This window comes from Ixodes scapularis, unplaced genomic scaffold (genome assembly GCF_016920785.2).
Source record: "Ixodes scapularis isolate PalLabHiFi unplaced genomic scaffold, ASM1692078v2 PGA_scaffold0__279_contigs__length_252992795, whole genome shotgun sequence".
Classification (NCBI taxonomy): Eukaryota; Metazoa; Arthropoda; class Arachnida; order Ixodida; family Ixodidae; genus Ixodes; species Ixodes scapularis.
In genome coordinates this window covers 47,213,968-47,228,567 of record NW_024609835.1, presented here as the reverse complement: position 1 = coordinate 47,228,567, position 14,600 = coordinate 47,213,968, and positions in this window count along the sequence as shown.

The window sequence follows — 14,600 nt, the reverse complement described above, 5'->3', positions numbered from 1 at the left end:
TGCGTTTAAATCTGTACTGATTGATCAGTCTGGAGTGATTGATCCTGGTCGATCCGGTGAATGAAAAGTCGACCCATTTTACAGCACTTATTTTACCTATGGAAGAAGAAATACAAAATTTTATTATGTTTATCGTTGCCCGGACTTCTAACGTCTGAGTGTTGACACATCTAAAGTCTTTTTTTAACATGTTGCGTGATTTATACAAATATCATATATTCCGGAATCAAAGAATAAACGAAGAGTAGCCGAAAGAGCTAAGATTACGCATGAAATAAAATTCGTATACCGTAAACGGTATGCACATACTACATACCAAATTCCAGAAATATCTGGTACCCTCCGTTTTTCACAGTTTATCGAAAGATAAATAAAATTATACGATACCATATATATCCTTTTTTTGCGGCCTATTTTTCCATTCTTGTTTGTAAGGCATAAAGAGCTGGGTCGAGTACGTTTTAAGAAGCTTTGAGCCAATTCCCATTATCTTTCGTCGGACCAATAGTTCCAGTTTATTGAAAGGACAGTCGAGATGTGGTTTTAAGAATGCATTTCAGCTAACTGTCATCATTATAAATTTACTTTGGCTCTTGAAGCAACAAGCAATTGCACTCCTACACTCAGTAGCGTCAGCAATATTTCACATCAGTGACAATTAAAAAAACACTATATTCTTGTTTTCACGATGTGGCATTTTCGCACTAGATCCATCCGCAGTAATTTATCCTGCATCTCACTAAAACCGTGCAGTGCAGCCAAAGCCACATGGGAGATAGCGTGTCCCAACCTTTTCAAGAGGAGGGAAAGGAGCAAGAGGAGAGAAAGGCTTGGAATCCGAGCCTTTCTCTCCTCTTCATCAGGTTGGGATACGCTCTCTCCCCTGTGGCTTTGGCTGTACTGTACGGTTTTAGGTTGACGGGCTATATATAGACAGTGGTTGGAATACCTGCGACGAAACATTTGGTTATCGAAAGTTTTATTTCACCATGTACCTCAAAAATAGCAATTTACAGTTGCCATTTAGTTTCACAATGCGTTGTTTATATATAGGACTGGGCGTTGATTGAAAATTTTCCCCCGATTAATCGCCACCATTTAATCGATTACTTAATCGATTAATCGGTTTTGTTCATTCCCAAGCAATAAAGTTAGAAATAAAGCTAATATTCGTTGTTGCGTTTTTTTTCTTATTTTTCGATGTGCTTTTGCTGTATATGCGATAAACGGCGCAATGTACAACTCCGAATTTTAAATCAACATTGACGTGTATGCGAGAACAGCCGAAAGACACCTACACCAACAAATTATTACTTCAGCCGCCGAAACAATTTTTTTTACCTATATTTTGTTTAGTATATCAAACTTCTTTGATTATTCACAATACTCTCTGCTGCCCCACACGGACACCTCCACTTCGTTAAAGTGGCTGGGGCGCGTATAACCTTCTCCACTTGTCATGGCATTACAAATCTCGTTCCTGCAGTTTCTTTCACCTAAAGTTTGCCTTCATACAGGTGTACTCGTCAACGTCTGCGGTGAAAGCTTCAACTTTAGTTTTTTTTTTTCTTTTCTTAAGATTTAATTGATTAACCGGTTAAAATGTTGAATGCGATTAAAGAATTAATTTATTAATCGGTCGGTTAATCGTTAAAGTGCCCAGCCCTATTTATTTATTGACTTAATTATACAGCAGAAGGTTGAGGTCCTTTTATTGTCAGGGCATGGTGACTGCATGTATCAACAAATTATCATCGTACTCGTGGGCAGCAAACCTTCGGAGAACCAATAAGGTCAATCTAGGAAAGGAAGCTAGAGTTTAAAATCCGTTCAAAAGCAAAGACAGACGGGCTCCGGTGACATGTCACATAACATTCCACGGAAAGCCTATAGTCACTGGGCCGAAGTGCTTCTTGTCATTCAACAAATTACCCACAGTTCTCCACCCTCTACGGGGCAGATAGGCGTGCAAACATTTCGTGAAACCCATTCCATACCATAGAAGTTGCGGGCTGATAACTAGCGTTCATGTTTGTCGATTAACGTTGCCCGTTACGACACAAGCGTATCAATCACACCATTGGCCTACTTGGTTGGCTGTACACGAATTGCAGAAGTGTCGTATTTGCGTGTGACTGCATAAAGAAGGAAAGTAGAGAGCGATACGAGGGCGATGTCAACCGTATTCGGGTCTAAATACAGCTTGCCACGTCTTCCCCTTCTCGCGTTAAAGTGCGTTGAGCACTATCGCGGGGCAACAACAATCATTCAGTAACCTAATCTGGCGCTCCAAAGCAGTCAGTGAGCGAAGACAGTCGACTGAGACGCCAAAACCGCACGGTCTCCCAGCAGCACGCGCGTCATCCTCACCCTCCCTCCGAACCCCATACAAAAACAAAGAAAAAAAAAAAGAAAAGAAAAATAGGAAGGCACCGGGCGCAAGTTTTCTACGCAGCGACCATCCACTTTTCCAAACTGATCAATAAACTCTCATTAAGCCTAACGAGGACCCTTTTTTGAAGGAGAACCCCCCAACAATGGGCAAGAGGAAAGAAAGAGGGGCCGAGAGAGGGAGAGGAAGTCCCCGCAAGACTCCCGGAAGAAAGGCGGCAGCGGGCGGGCCGGTCCAGGCGCCCAGCCGTGCATGCGTGGGCCAGACAGCGGGACAGCAACCGCCATCCGTCTTCCGCGCTCGGATAAAAGGGGAAGAGGTGTTACTGAGGTACTGCCGGGAGAGGGACCAAGAAAAAAAGATTGCTCGAAGGAAGCCCCCCTTCTTCCAGCAGCGGTCCGCGCCCGAGCACTGCCGAAGGTGCGACGCGGAGAAATAGGGTTGCGACGGCGAACCCTCGGGAATCCTTTCAGGGCCCTTGCGAGGGAGGGAGGGGGGGGGGCACGCCTGCTCATGGCAGCTCCCGGGATCCCCCTCTATGCCCCCGCTTCGATAGCGCCCCCCTCCCCCTTTCCGACTTCGCAGCGACCCATCGTTCTGTTTTGTTCCGTTCCTTCTTTCGCGATTCCCCAAACTCTCTTTCCAACTTGCAAACTCTTTCGTCTTCTTCGGCGCTGTCGGATAGGTTCTCGAAACAACGCGCGTCCGTTGAGACAAAGGGCGTCGGATGGAAGAGAGAGAAAGAACGCAGACTTGGACTGATGACCCCCGCTGCTGGAGTACGATGAACGAATAAGAAGGATGGGTGGGAGGGATGCGGCGGGGTCGTGGAGTCGTTGGGCTTCACCCGGCAGACTTCGAGCACACGCGGCGCTGGACAGCCGCCGTATTGGAGGGTCTCGAAGAAAAAGTTTAGGAGACAAAACTTGGCCCATGTATGACGGATGGGTTCTTGCGGCGGGGAGTCGTAGAAGGGGGCCGGTGAACTTATCCGGCGGGCCTATAGCGGACGCGCAGGCCAGACGGACGGACGAGTAACCTGCGGCGTGGCAGGCCCGACCCACCCGTCATATTTTTACGGGCGGGGAGGATGCCGCGGTTATGACTGGTTTTCGCCGACGGCCAACAACACGCTTCGTCGGAGGCTGGATGCGGTGATTGGCAACGGGACGCCGCGAATTGCGGCGGCGCGCAAGAAATCATCCCGGCTATACGCCCGACCGAGCCGACCGAGCATACACATGCCTAAAAGGGTGTTTTACTGCACGAAGAGCGTAGAAGTTGTGCATTTTGGCGCTGGTACGTAAAGTTGTCGAATGAGAAAGGGCTAATAGAAAGACAGAGCGTTCGCTACGTCGGTATACGTTCTAAAGACATATAGTTTTAGCTCACGTAGTGCTCATTTCCCCATTTTCGCCTATGAATCATGTGCATCGGTGGCATATAATGGAGAGTTACAGCAAACCGGAGAACCGGTCCCGGTTTGGTACCCGGTAGCCGACCGGTGCCACTGCGCGTGCGCAGAGGTGGAGATTAAAATCGGCTGGCTGCATGTGCACGGACCAGGGCCGTACCCAGAAAAAAATTTCGGGGGGGGGGGGGGGGGGGGGGGGTCAGAACCCCCTAACACCCCTCCCTGGTTACGGCCCTGGCAGAGAGGTTTTGGTTTGCCCACTCCGCATTTTGTTTTGGCAGGTGGCAAAGCAAAGCATGAAACCGCGTTTATGGGAAAGTACGGTGCGGCAGGGCGTCTGCTATTTTGGTACATCGTACTTAATACCCCTCATATTATTAACTCGCTATTTCTTGTTGCCTTTACTATTCAGCCCACGACGGTGCTTGTTTGGTCATCCATTGCAGTACCTGGTGTTGGGCGTACTCCTCAGGAATCGATGCTTTCTCGAAAGCTTGTGCTAACGTTCCCATGCGGGAAGAGTGCGTTTTGTCATAAATCCGCAGCGTATAGCATTTTTAATTTGTGTACTTTGTCATATGCTTGTAGAGATAAGAAATGCCACCCGCACAGGTGAATCTTTGGTTGAGTTGTGTTCGTACCAGAAATTCTGGATGTCCTTCTCTCAAAGAAAGCCTCGGAATGTCTCATTTTTCTCTACCAGTTTAAATACGATAGTGGAGTATAACGAAAATATTGTAACGAAGAAATTAAGAGTCTTATTTTCTCCGTCGATGAACGATACTGATGTTAACAAATAACTGTTTATTTAAGTGATAGGATATAAAATCTTTACAACGGATACGATCAATTCGTCAGCAAATGTTGGGGGGCATAATCCTAACCCAAGGAAACTTTCCCTGCCGTCCTCCTTGACCACACACACCCTCAGCGGGGGCACCGACCACAGCCAAACTCGACAAACAAGGTTCCACACAAAAGAGGGCGAGCCGAACTCCTCCACAGCCGTAAGGGGTCCCAAGTTTGCGAGCTAGCGGGCGGACGACTCCACAGCCGAAGGGGGGTCAGACGTGCTGGTTGGTTTTCCAGAGGCAGGGAGATGCCCAAGTCTTGGTGTCCAGGAGCCAAGTCCCTTAGAGTCCTTCGCTGGCCGCTTATATTCAGTTCACCAACATTCTGGGGTCCTCTAGTCCACCAATCAGAACGTTTGGGAAGGACCCATCAAGAGGGGTTTTCTTAGAGCAAATCAAAGGCTCGCAGCCTAAAGCAAATACGAACATTCCAAAAACAAGCGCATATACGAGACGGAGCACATTCCAAACGAAGCTCATAAGAGCAGCCATAAACAATAGAAAGCACATCAGTAGACAGAGAAGTTACACATACACAGCGCAAAACCACCTCCGAAGTAGAGATCCCAAATGCAAACATACACAAGACAAAACGTTTCCAACGCGGGGTTCTGTAAACTAAGTGTAGCTTTACAGCGTTCACGTTCTCCCCCATTTGGGGCCCCCCGACTCCGGTGGAATCCAACAGCCGTCCCGTGTAGACGGAAAGAACACTCGGAGAAGGCAAAAACATAAAGTGAAGCTAGAGTAAATACTCGCGCGAGCAAAACTTCGCGACAATATTAACTGCATTTGTTTTGTTCTCTTTAATTGGGTAATAATATATACCAGCCGCTGAAGCTCGCCAAAGCTGGAACGATTTAAGAATATGATCATCGAAAAGGCCGATAGACACAGCTTGTCCAAATATTCATAACGTAAAAACAACGACAAAAACTACAACAACCAGACGGAGAAGAAGAAATACGCAAATTGGACGAACCTGTTTTATTACTTGAAACAAAATGAACGAAAGACGGCGTTCGTTCTGTTTGCGTGTTTCTTCTGCTGTGTCCGTGTTTTTTCTTTTTTTGTTTGTTTTTATTTTATGATTAACGAATACCAACTAGCCCAACTCTCGACATTACTCTTGTTCAAATGATTATTTTAGTCATCATTCGCAAGTTTAAGTTCCACTGAAAATAACATTGCATTAACTTCTACCCCATGACGAAGATGACTGACGTTCGAAAGCGTTACATAAAGAAAAACAAAAAGAACGAAAGTTCCATGAGTTAACATAAGACCTAAAGAGCAACAAAAAAAGTATTTTAAAGAATAACCGTAAAGGAAATTATGAAAGAAACTCTGACTCTCAGTCGCGATCTTTATCTCTTACCTCCAATCGGGCGATAGATGAAGACGAAACGCAGCTGGTCGAGCGAGCGTGGCGGCGGCAGCGGCGGCTCACGAGGAGTCGCAGGAAAGCGCCATTCGTTTCCTGGGCCTCGATCTGATTGTTTTTATCGAGCCCCGAACGGAGAGACGGTGCCACGCGAGCAGCGAGAAGCGCCGTCCGATCGCATCCGTCACGCTCAACGCGGGCAGCCTGTTAGCACTCCGTCAAGATAACCTATCTCTGACCGGGTGTCTGTCATGAGGACGGATGGCCACTCGCGGAGTCCCGCTTTTCGAGTTCGTGCTGCCGGCCCTCAAACCATCGTGGTAAAATTTCGTTTTCGTGCCCCCCCCCCCCCCCCCTTCCCCCTCCTTTCCAATCTCTCTTGGCTATACAAACCTATTATCAAAAGGTCTTGATTTTGTTTCCTCGTATCAATATATATTTTCCCTTGATTTGGGTACCCAATTCTCAGCGGTAGTCGTTTAAGGTTTTATTTGACAAAAAACAATTCATATTTCTGAAAAAAGACAATAAAATAAAATGGTGCGTTTTTATAGACGAATTGACCTTCGCTGGTAACTGGTAACAAATGCTAATGTTTGAATTTCCCGTAGCTGACCAACGAAGATAAGATAAATATGTGAGAAATATATTTAAAAGACAAAAAAAAGTCGGCTACATTTTTATGCGCGTTATAAATTCCGAACACTTACATAAATGATTGTATAATACACTCATTCGTTCCATCTAGACCGATAGAGCCAGCCCGACCAAGGCACAAACAATAAAGCCAATACGAGTTGAAAATATGATATATGTAGGGACTATCATTAAATATTTTGAGTGCTTTTATTCCATAAACTTTAATCTACGGTGCGTGAAACTTGAAGATCGGGGACGCGAGATACTCCGACTATATGGTGATGTCCACGTGGGGTCTAATTAAAGAGCGTCCAAAACGCGATTAAAATCCCATAGCGCCAAAGAACGCCACACCAAAGCGAATCCCAGAAACAGGAAGCCACGAACATCTTTCTGCAGTCGATCTCGTCGCCAATCCCCCCATCTATATGAGACGGAGTCCGAAATACAGACAGGAGCACGTTAATTCACCCCCCGGAAGCTGCTCCAATGTGCCTGCGCGTTCGGGGCCACTCGATAAATGACCGGGCCACTGACCAGCGCCATATGCGCAATACGTCATCGGTTCTCCAAAAAACAAAGCAGCGCAAAAATTAAAAGAATGATAGCAATCTTAAGAAAACACAGAAGGCAAAAACGTGACTAAAATTGACGCTCTGGATGACCAGCCCAGTTTCCTTCCAAAGGTCCGAAAAAAAAAAAAAGTATCTAAGATGAAGCGGAAAAAAAAACGATAAGCGAAAGGGAGGACATCTTTTATATATATAGAAAAAGATCGAAATTAATGAAAAAGTCTGCGATGTGACGTAAACGTGTGCAAGAAGAAAGTTTAAAAAACATCACACACACATAAAAAAAAATTGCGAAGAAAAGAACAAAAAAGAGTCAAGTAAAGCGACACGGGAACGAAGGTTTGCATTTAAATTCGATCGGTGAGATTAATCTTGCATTCCCGTGGGGCTTTGTGAAGGATGGCCCGTATGGGAAAGGAGGACGAAACAGAACCCCGGGGGAGAAAGTATAAGTAAAAAGCGTAAAATCAGGAAAACAAAATAAACGGTATACGTTGGGGCACACAGTTCCCGAGAACGTGGAAGACTTTAATATATATGTCCGAGAGGAGAAAAGGGAGGGGGGGGGGGGGGGGGGGATTTCTTGGCTGCAATATATCGGAATGGATCACCGAGCTGCTCAAATGAACGATGTGCATTAAAACAACGTGATAAAGGAAGGGAAAGCTTAGTCCATACTTCCTCTCTCGTTCTTTCTTCTGACTTAGTACCCAAACTTTTTTTATTATACACGAGGACGAAAGTACACTCCTCATGTGCACGAGCAAGCCCGCTCAATATGCCTAAGAAATCCTACCCTCTGTACCCAGTAACCTCTCTTTCAAGTAGTTTTGGGAAGGTATAATGCAAATCTCAAAAAAGGTCACAAAGTAAAAAAAAAGACGAAAAGAAATCTTTAATTCTGCAGCTACATCAAGAATCGAAAGATATTATTTGCCCTTGTGGAGTGGATGAATGTAATCCGCGATGCAGTGTTAGAATCAATTCATCAGACTGAAAACAGAAACAGACGATACCATGACGACAAACATAAATATCTAAAGCATATCGAAGCAAAGTAGTGCAGAGATACATGCCTGCGCTATAGATTTTTTTTTTTTTTTTTTTTTTTCAATTTCTGATGTTTTTATTTACGCAACAACGTAGCGATTGCGACGCTTGACTGGAGACGTGCTCTCGTCTTTTTTTGAACTTTAAAGAACTTAATAATCTGGCCACGTGAATTAACACTTCAATAGAAAAACCCCTAAGACTTAAAAAGGAAGAAGATATATAACGGCACATCTTATACCGACAAAAATTCGTTTCAACGATTAGGCTGAAATGCATTTTTGGCCGGATCCCATCCATTTTTCATTCCTATACCCCTCAGACATCCAGAGGCCCTGCACATTTCAGACAGGCATTTCGAGTTTAACAGCGAATAAGATAGAACCATTTGCAGGCTGGCAATTTAAACTCTTTTACGATAAAAAAAAAAAGAGAGGAAAAACAAAAAGAGGCGTTTCTTTCCCTGCTTTGCTCGTTTTTCGCTTTGTTCCCACGTATAACTCTTTTCTGCCCAAAAACGTCTTCTTTTGCCTGATTGGAAACAAATTCCGGATTCCCGAAAACGTTCCGAACCCAGCCCCAATTCATGCAGGAAGATCGTGGCGCGCCGCCAATGCCAAAGCGTGTCCCGCAGTGCACGTGCGCCCGTGGGGAAAGCCCGTCCTACGGGAGCCGCAAATGCGTCGGCCGCAGCGGCGCCATTACAACCTCATCAACGAATCCCTGTCGCCCATCCCCCCGCAGTGGGGAGCCGCACGTCTCACGAATAAATGTATTTTGTGGGGATGATGTATCTGACTCGCGCGGAGCCAAAGGGTTTCCGTTCGATCTCGCTTTCTGTCAGTGCGATGCTCGCCCGCCTTCTGGCTTATTTTGTTTGACTTCCAGCTTCCATTTATATAGCGATCTGCGGTGTCGTGCAGGGAAGCGACGTATCTAATCCCGGATTTGGTCCTGGTGAGGGTTTCTGTTCTTCGAGCGAGATACGTCATGCCGGACGTGTCCGCGCCTGCCGCAGAAATGGTGGTTGCGATCCGAAACCGGGATAATACAAAACGTTTAGGGCTAGAATATATTAGAAATTTCCTCATCCTTCGCTTTAGCAAGAATACCTTCTTTCGCCCTCGCTTTGTGTTTCTTCTGTGTTTTGTTATGTCATTCCTCGGAGTCTTCGCCCCGAGTATTTATGCTATTTCGTAATTCCCCTTCCGAACCGATATAATGAAAACGAAGCATTATAGTTGACGTGACAGACCAAGCAAGGATCCTGACTCAGCATGAAGACCAGTTTGCTATTCACTTTCATGTTTCAAATAAACACTGGGCGCCGTCAGTGCGCGATCCTACCTACACAAAAATAACTTGTCTCCAACGGGAAGTCACTAGTTAATTTTAGTGTACTAAAAAAAAAAAGTTCTTACAATTGGTTACTCCAGATGTGATCAGAAGAATAAAGGACTCAGTCTGGAATTATGAAACGACGTCATCTTGCTTTCGCAGATTCCCACTCAGAATAATTACGCTGAAACTAAATTTCAGTCCGAACGTATACTATTTCTTAGTCGTTCACCGTGTTCTTGCTAGGTAAGACGAGGATTAGCTATTCGAGTGGGCGGCAGAGGAGAACGCATACGTCTGAGCCCTGTTGGTACAAAGCGTGACCTGCGCGTCCACTTTACGGCTGGGCATGCCAAGATCCAATCGCTGCAATCTACACGGGTCATTAAGCGAGCGACCAGGGGCGTCCCCGTAAATGTTATCCGCGCACGGACGCCGAGCATGTGAAACGTCGTAATCAGAATCCTAGTATGAACTGCCTTTCAGGTTTGTCAACGAGACCCATCACTCTCTTTTCCTCGTACACTGGCTGCCGATTATTGCCTTGGCGCGTGTTCTGGCGGATGGGAAATGCGTAAACGAGTGTTTCCGTATTTCGAAATAACTGGCTTTCAAGCCACAAACAGCGGGATTCATTAGACGAAGGATGGCTTCACAAGCATGCAACGTTTCCCGACGTACTGACGATCGCCTCGTTTTCCAGCATTTGTACGCAACGACCGCAGCAGCGACCACTTGCAAAGTTATAAGCAGTAGGTTTCATTCTCGTCATCATGTAACTGCAATTCTCTCGCACACATTGGACGAAAGTCTTTGCAGTAATGCGGCCTTTCGAGCTTTTGAACACTTAAACTTGTGAAATTCAACTGCCTCTCTTGAAACCAAACATTCACTGAAAGGATAAGGACGGCAGGGTTCTTCTTCGTTTCTCCCGGCTCCAGCGCCAGCTTCCTAATACCTACGCCACATCTTTGGCGTCTCGCGTAATTCGAACGTACATGCGCACCAAAGCAAAACCGTGGGCTAAAAACAAAAACTGTAACTGTCCATGAAAAATACCGCAACTGCCATTGGTTGTTTAGATGAAGGAGGAGTTTCACAAGATCCACCCTATTTTCTAACAACGCTAATAACAATGCGCAAGATACGCTGAAACGGGAATAATTGTTGAAGTCAAAACTTCGAGAGTTCATATGGGACAAGCGGTGTGTATAGAGAATGGTAGAGTATGTTTAGGAACACGAATTCCGTAGAGCTACGAGACCTGTTGTTAGTACGAGGTTCTAAGCTTCGAATGTATTATGAACACGAAGCGCTGATGCGCCATTGGTCGCTGAAAGTCTGCAAATGGAAACTCGCCAGGATGAGAAACCGTCAAACCCCCGAACGCTATTTGCTATTATGCTCGGGGGCTACGTTCTGCGGCAATGCGATCAAAATTACGGGAATTAACGTGTGCCTTCGTGCGCGATAAGCGCCGATTAAAGCTGCGCGACCGCTCTTCTCCTCTCCCCGGAAACTCCCGAGCGATTTGCCTCCGAGAATAGTTATTACACACAGTGTGGCGAGCAACAAGTGTTAATTTGAAGACCGGGCCTTCTGAACCTCTCGAGGCAGCCAACCCTAAAGTTTAGCACTAAATATAATTAATATTATCAAACAATACCTCGCAAAAAAAAAAAAAAAAAGAAAGAAAGAGAGAGGGTGAGAGAAAGAGAAAAGACAGGGACAGCACTGACCAGTGAGGAAGTGTTCTTCAAACCGGCACTGGGGATTGCGTTCAAGTTCCTCACCACTGCACACCACCGAAACATTTAAATATCGGGATTCCCAGATTACGTGAAAGAACAATAGCAATCGTGCTATATTAAAAATAACTTTACTGTTCGCGCCATTCATTCAGGCCGGCGGTTCATTTCACTTGCGTACACCTTATCTACCCGTTCAGCCTCATGCGCGAACGCAGTGGGAGTAAGTCCCTAGACACCGGGGAAGACGCAAAACACCCTCCAAGGCAGACGGAGCTCTCTTTTTTTCCTTTTTTTTTTTGTACTTTGCGTTTTTGTTAAACTGAACTCGAAGTACAGACGCTCGCTTAACCCCCAGGGTAGGTGCTTCTAACGAGAGAAAAAAACATCGCTCACGGTGCGATTTGTTTTGAGATTTCCTGCTTATACGCGTGCAAGCTGGTACATATATAAATATATGGCTGAACACGTGGAGTGGGAGGGGGCACTGAAAAGTCAGCCAGAGGAAGAACCAAAATTGTTATCTCTCCTAAACAACCGTACTCCGACGAATCCAAATCTCCCCCGAGCCAGACACGAGGTAGAGGAACATGAAAGGCTCACAAAGAAGCAAAAACAAAATAGTGCCACGAAAAGAACGAAATAATTAAAGACAGTGTTTTGCTTTGCTGCTCATCTTATCATGTTCAGTTGTTAGACACAAGAGCCCCGTGGGATATATACTTGACTGCATTGGCTATCGAATGGACAGCAATATAAATTATTTTCGTTCCTCTATAAATGAATCAATATTTCTCAAAACACCTAATTCCGGACGCGGTAACATTTAGATACTAATTTTGTGAATTTCTGTTTTCCCTCACTTTCTCTCTCTCTTGATCTTGCCTCAAATATAGAGGTATCGGAAATCCACAGATGCGTCTTGTCATTTTAACATTACCTAAAACGTTTCCGTCGCGAACAAACACTTTCTGTGGTGAAGAGTTACTTGGCAGACAAGTGCTTCGTCATCCCTAACCCTTTTGTAATGTCGAAAGAACGCGACGACAAGGAGGGGCTTCAACGCTACTTGGAAATCGCTGGCTACTTGGCGCATCAACCTGAAATTTAATTTTGATGTTCGTCATCCCAAAGGTAAAATACAACAAAAAATATGTCTTTTATTAATACAGAAGTGATTTACCTTTTATTTAACTATCTATTTTCGAGGTTTGCCCTTTCGCTTCTTGTTGTTTAAGATGGAAATAAACCATATTATAAGATACTCGAATAGCGCAGTGAAATATAATAGTTTTGTCTTTCACAGTCAGGCCTTAAATTGCAAGAATATTGTAAAAAAAAAAAAAAACACATGATGGTGTGTATTCAGTTCCCTTTCTTATATGCAATCGCACTAAAAGCTTCCTCCTAACAAACAAGCAAAAAATAAAAATAAAATAAAGCGCACAGATGCGTTACAAGATGCAACATCTACTTCCACAAGCATAGCTCAAAAATCTGATGACGAGCTTTCACAACGTTGCCTGCGTAAAAGGAACAATAAAAAGGCTAACATACAAGCGCACATTTGACCGTACTTGACATTTCGAGTTCCCCGGATGAAAACTCAAGAAGACAAAAAAAAAAAAAAAAAAGTCTACAGCTTCGGATGACGCAATCCTTCGCGGAACGTGACATTTAGCGAGAGATGCTCCCGCGACACCGCGAGATCTTGCCTGCGATCAATCATCAAATGCGATGCTCGCACCATGCACTCCCGGAGAAAGCTTACGCAATTGAAGGAAATCGAGAACGGTCGTGCAACTAAGTCGCGTCTTGATTACTTGTCGTTTTCTATCATTTTTGTATAAAGCGGTTGATGTTGGTAATTGAATGTCTTATAATGAGAATCTCTGTAGACATGCACGTCACTGAAGTAAAAATATAACAGCAAAAAACGAGGCTCGTTTATAATATATCCGTTTGACCGAATGAATGACGTAAATAATTGAAACTGCACTCTAAAACCGCACTCTTTAAAAAAAAGGAAGAAAAAAAAAGAAAAGAAAAAAAAAAAAAAAAACGCTGTTCCTCTTACTTTAGAGGGGACAACGATGCTTTCAGGGAGACATCTTTTTAAGGGGAAAATGGAAAAATAAAATAGACACACCTAGAAGGACACAAACATATTAAGAGGGACCAAAGAAACCGTGTCCTTGGTTAGTACCTCTTAGTCGGAAAGACTGACAGCGAAATTCATGCGTGTCCCTTCATATTAAGAGGGGACTGGTCCCTCCTAACTGGACCTATGTAGTTCGGTCAAGAGGAGAGGCGCAGGCGCACTAATTCACGGAAGTTTTTGTTTCATCATGTAACTGAAACATCCCCGAGACATGATCCCTCATTTTTTACACTTAGATGCTAAACTCCGTCTAAAACTTTAGTAAAAAAAAGAAAAGTTTTAAACATTTTTATTTTGTTACGAAAAAATAATTCGTTTTACAAACTGCATCTCCAGAAAAAGAAAACCTGCTGTTTGAGTTTTTTTAAGAGAGGAATGTGATTTTTTTTTCTTTTGCTTTTGTTGGCGACAGCCGGGTATATTTCAAAACTTACATATGTATCTAAGACTCGGCTTCACCCGTACGTTATTCGTATTTATACTCGAAAAGAAGGTTATTGTTAAAATTAGTAATAAAAATATATGTATAATTATGACATAAAGATGAAGTTTGTAAAACATGAAACTATTTGTGTTCTGTTTCTTTTTTTTTTTTTTTTCGCGAGTTGATGTATATTGTAAAACGCGAGACTTAGGACAAAAAATGCTGATGAACTTCATGTTGGGGTCTTTTACATGTGCATCAACACGCATGCTTCACTACCAAGCTTACCACGTACCGGCTCTGAAGATGTTATAAACATCGTTGCTTATCGCAGGACATAAAAAGAGCAGGCTTTGTAAATCCTCAAATCAGAATCACTGCCCCGAGTGATATACAATGGATATCAAAGTGCGTATTGGTAATCAAAGAAAAATAATTGTTTGCTCAGTGTTTCTGTATTTTTTTGTTTCGGCTGGCACCGTATTAAATCACGAATGATGTCGGCCACCGAATTCTCAACCATGTTGAATGACCTGAGACTTGTGCCCCAGTCTCAGGTTATTCAACATGGTTAACATTCACCAGCTCGCCTACACCCTTACTATACTTCGTTTCAGCTTCGGTCCA